Source organism: Rhinopithecus roxellana, chromosome 1 (assembly GCF_007565055.1).
Source record: "Rhinopithecus roxellana isolate Shanxi Qingling chromosome 1, ASM756505v1, whole genome shotgun sequence".
Classification (NCBI taxonomy): Eukaryota; Metazoa; Chordata; class Mammalia; order Primates; family Cercopithecidae; genus Rhinopithecus; species Rhinopithecus roxellana.
Window position 1 is genome coordinate 170,201,787 of NC_044549.1, and position 5,443 is coordinate 170,207,229.

Sequence of the window (5,443 nt, forward strand, 5' to 3'; positions counted from 1 at the left end):
AAATATCTCTATATTATGATACATAATATTTTAAGCTAGAGCAGTTGTGTGTGTGTGTGTGGATGGGGGAGTTTGTTGGTAGGGGGTGGGTGTATTTCCGCAGGTACTTGAAAGAAGACATTCCAGGTATTGTACGTGCTAATGGTTTGAATGTGTGCCCTCAAATTCAAGTGTTGCCAATGTGGTAATATTAAGAAGCAGGACCTCTAAGAGGTTATTAGGTCATAAGGACTCTTCCCCTCATGAATAGGACCAAAGCCTCTTTATTAGGCTCATGCAGGCCAGGCGCAGTGGCTCACACCTGTAATCCCAGTGCTTTAGAAGGCTGAGGAGGGCGGATCGTGAGGTCAAGAGATCGAGACCATCTTGGCTAACATGGTGAAACCCCGTCTCTACTAAAAATACTAAAATTAGCTGGGTGAGGTGGTGAGTGCCTGTAGTCCCAGCTACTTGGGAGCCTGAGGCAGGAGAATTGCTTGTACCCCGGAGGCGGAGGTTGCAGTGATCCAAGATTGTGCCGCTGAACTCCAGCCAGGCAACAGAATGAGACTCCATCTCAAAAAAAAAAAAAAAAAAAAAAAAAAAAAAAAAAAAAAAAAAGGCTCATTCAGCTCCCTTGATCTTTCATTTTTCTGACCTTATGAGGATTCAGTGTTTCTTCCCTCTAGAGGATGCAGCAATAAGGTGCCATCTTGGAAGCAGACAGTAGTAGTCACCAGACATTCACACCTGTCAGTGCCTTGATCTTGGACTTCCTGGCCTCTTGAACTGTGAGAAATAAATTTCTGTTCTTTATAAATTACGCAAGTGGTGGTATCTGTTATGGCAGTACAAATGGACTAAGACAGATAACAACTTTTTATTCTTAGCCTCCTTTAAAAAGTCAGGTATCCTCAGAAAATGTTACTTTGGTAGTGGAGAAATAGGCAAAAAGCCCTCAGAACTGGTCCTTTATCACAACCCAAATCACCTACCTGCAGATGACGTTAGAGTTAGTATCTCCTATTCAGATTCCATTGCTAAGCTCTAGAGGCCTCCTCTTGAATTTTCTACATGTCCTTCAAACTCAACGTAGTTAACCCAGAACCCATCATCTTTCTTCCTGAGCTCCCTTCTTTGTCTCTATTTTTTATTTGGTTAACTTGCACTACCATTTAACCCGTTCCCAACTTAGAATCATCCCACATCCTTCACTTATAGGTTATGAAGAATCTTAATATATTTGGACATTGTCCCCTTGTCTCCGTCCTCACAGCCATTGCCTTGGTGAGGCTTTCACTTGTCTGAATTATTATTATTATTTTTAGAGTTATAGTCCAATCTTTATTTAAAAATCTGATGTGCCAGCTTAGTGTTTTCCACCAACTCAGGGAGCTGAAATTGTCACAGGCGTCACAATCTTTTGTTCAGGTGCTGTCTTTGTAGGTGCTTTAGCAGCAGCCATTGCAGTCTTTTTAGATGCTTGCTTAGCCTTTTGTGCTTCCTTAGCAGCCCTGGTAGTTTGTTCTCGTTGAGCCATTCTAACTTCAGGTTTCTGATTCCTCTTGGCCATGATGTCAGCAAGAGATGCACCAGTAATGGCTATCTGGAATTTGACTGCTCGGCGGGTTCTTTTCTTTTGAATTTCTTCCCGCTGTCCCTTTTTGCGCTTCTTTCTGTAGAGGATAGTCCAGTTTATTTGCTGAGAATTCCTCTTGGAAATAAATGCATTAAGAAACTGGAAAACCTTCTTGTCCATCGTGGTGTAGTCCCTCCCGTGTCTGGGGTGGATCTTGTACCCGCTGAAACTGCATGGCTTGACCTTCAACTGCTTTATCTTTTTTTTTTTTTTTTTTATACTTTAAGTTCTAGGATACATGTACATAATGTGCAGGTTTGTTACATATGTATACTTGTGCCATGTTGGTGTGCTGCACCCATCAACTCGTCCTTTACGTCAGGTATAACTCCCAGTGCAATCCCTCCCCCCTCCCCCTTCCCCATAATAGGCCCCGGTGTGTGATGTTCCCCTTAAAAGCAGTGGCTCCACGGGAGGAGAAAAGATGGCGAAGAGAAGCACTTGTCTGAATTATGATGGCAGCCTCCTACCAAGCTTCTTGCCTCTCATTTGGTCCCACAAAGCTACTAAAGCAGTCTTTCTAAAAATGCAAATTGGATTTCATTCCTTCACTCCACTTGGTTTTCAGGATGAAGTTCACATTTCTCAGCTTAGAACAAGGTCCTTCAGGAATTTGCCTTTGCTTGCCTCTGTCTGCAGAGCTCACCACTTTCCATCTTACATGATTCACTTTAGTCAGATAGAACTACCTAAGGTCACTGAAGGCATTATTGCATTTTGAGTATTAATACAAAAAACCTTTATTTTGAAATAATTTTAAAGTTACAGAAAAAATGCAAGATTACTATCAAAAGCTCTCGTATAAATTTCACCTAGATTCACCAATTGTTGACATTTTACCACATCTGTTTTATCATTCTATCTATCTAATCAATCATCATCTCTCTAGTATTTGTTTTCTGAGCTATTTGAGAGTAAGTTGTAGCCATTATGTCCCTGTATTTCTAAATTCTTCAGTGTGTATTTCCCAAGAACAAAATCATTCAGTATATTATACAAACACAGGGAAGTTATCAAAATCAAGAGATGTAACATTGGTAAACAGTATTACTTACTTTATAGACCTTATTCCAGTTTCATTAATTTTTATAGTTATTTGTGTGTATACATGCACACACATGCACTCAGGGATCACCCTTCCATGTAATTGTCATGTTCCTGTGGTCTCCTGTAATCTGGACATTTGGGTTTTTTAATACCTCGATGGCTTCTCCCAGTCACTTGTCTGCCTAGGATGCTTTCTTCTTCTTTATCAAGTTCTCTTACTTTTTCAAAAGTAACACTTATAACCACTTGCCCAGACATACTTTGCCAGACCTTGCAATATGGTTTTCTTAAATCTCCTTTCCTATTGTATCACATGAAAACCTTCATCCTTGCTAATCATATTGCTTTTCTTATCTTTTTATCACCATTGCCCAGCAAAGTACTCCACTTAAAGTTTGAGCTCAATACATGTATTTTAAATATTTTAATAGGTGACTCTTCCCGTAAATGAGTGTTTAACATTTAGGGGTTAATACCCCTGATATCCAAAGAGTTTCTTCAGATTGATTAAAATGTGAGGAAATGGGCTGATGGGAGTATGAATTGCAGTCACCTCATGAGAAGGCAACTGGCAGTATCTAAAAAAATAAAAAATTTTAAAAATTAAAAAGTGCTGTTTAAGGGGCTATATCCTATGATGAAACAAGTACTAGCACCTAAGAACATAAGTGCAATGAAGTTTCTTGTAATATTTTTTATTGTAATAAAACATACCAGAAACAATTTGAATATTCCTCACTAGAAACATATTTGAATATATTGTGGAATATTCATACAGTTAAAAAGAAATGAATATTGTGGTATATCTGTGCAAACAATGGATAAGCTACTGCTATTATGCTGAATAAAAGCCAAACACCAAAGGATGCAAACTTTATAATTTGTTTGTAGGAAATCATAAAGCAGGAAAAATTAGATCTGTGGCTGATCTATAGTTTGAGGACTTGTAGAGTCCTCAAAGAAAGAGACATGACTAGAAAGAGACATGAGAGAACTTTCTGGATGGTGGAAATGTTCCATATCTTGATATGGGTATCAGTCAGTTGTGTGGGTATATGTTAAAACTGATTAAATTGTACACTTAAGGTCTGTGTCTCAATAATATTGTTAAACCTGGGCAACATAGCGAGACCCTGTCTCTACTAAAATGAAAAAAAATATTAGCTGGGCTTATTGGTGCATATCTGTAGTCCTAGATACTTGGGAGGCTGAGGTGGGAGGATCACTTGAGTGCAGGAGTTCAGGGCTATAGTGAGCTATGATCATACCACTGCACTCCAACCTGGGTGATTAAGTAAGACAATCTCTAAATAATAGCAATAATAACAACAATATTGTTAATAAGAAATGTGCATAGCCCCTGAGTTAATTGCTCTGTTTTGAGGGCTATATCACAATAAGCTATAGCCCCAATTACCTGCACAGAAGAATATGTGTACAAGAAAGTTTGTTGTAATAGTATATATTATAGTAAAGCATCCACCAAAAGCTTGAAAATATCCAAAATGTTATCTCTAGAGAAGTAAATATATTTTGATATAGTTACAATGGAAAATGATATAATTAGAAGATAAGTCAACCTAAATGTACTGATTTGGAGGGGTATGCATGATATAGTCTAAGTGAAAAAAATACAAATTATTGAATAGTGTAGAGCAATTTTTATATTTTATTTTATTTTCATTATTATTATCTTTTGAGATGGAGTTTTGCTCTTGTTGCCCAGGCTGGAGTGCAATGGTGCGATCTTGGCTTATCGCAACTTCCGTCTCCCAGGTTCAAGCAGTTCTCCTGTCTCAGTCTCCTGAATAGCTGGGATTACAGGCATGCGCCACCACGCCCGACTAATTTTGTATTTTTAGTGGAGACAGGGTTTCTCCATGTTGGTCAGACTGGTCTTGAACTCCCAACCTCAGGTGATCCTCCCACCTTGGCCTCCCAAAGTGCTGGGATTACAGGTGTGAGCCACTGCGCCCGGCCTGAGTAGTGTATAGTATTTTTTTTATAAAAAGGAGGAAAACCTTTCTGTATAATTATGTTTGTATAGCATATGGAAAAAAGGTGTGAAAGAATCCATACCAAACATGATACAGAGAATCTAATGAGTATGTATTTCCACAGTATGTGCTATTTTTATAATTAATTTTATTATATATAATTATAACATTATAAATAATTTTATAATAAAAAACCCAGTAAAGCAAGTTCATTCACAAAAAATTCATGCAAATAATGAGTAAAAAAATTCCTGTTTTTTCCTTCTACTGTGCTCTTACAACACAGAACACTTCTGTGACCAGATGTGTGGGGCTTTTCCACACATACAAGGAAGCAATCAGTTCTGCAGCAGACACCAGCTGGGTGTCTTCTAATTCAATTCGATTCTGGCAGTATCCACTTGGAGGTAGCATCAGGTCTCACAGGTTGAGGGCTCGGTCCCACAAGACTGCCCCTCACTTTAGGAGCCAGTCATTAGTCTGGGCTTCAGGAACTTCTGACCCACTGGCTATAAACTGGGGTTTCTAGGGCCCCTCCTCCAGCTGGATTTATTTGCTAAAGCAGCTCCTAGAACTCAGGGAAACACTTTACTTATGTTTGCCTCTTTATTTCGAAGGATAATTTAAAGGATACAAACAAATAGCCAGATGAAGAGAGAAGTGCAAGATCTAGAAGGTGCCTGAGTACAGAAACGTCTGTCCTCATGGGGTGCACCTCCCTCCTCACGTGTGAATGAGTGCTTGCTTGCCAATGTGGAAACCCCCTGAGGGCAGTAGGACT

General features: G+C 39.0%; 1 pseudogene; it reads right to left on the reverse strand.

Annotated features, from left to right (window-relative positions):
• Positions 1 to 1,366: 1,366 nt before the first annotated feature.
• Positions 1,367 to 1,738, reverse strand: LOC104680354 (annotated as a pseudogene).
• Positions 1,739 to 5,443: the final 3,705 nt, after the last annotated feature.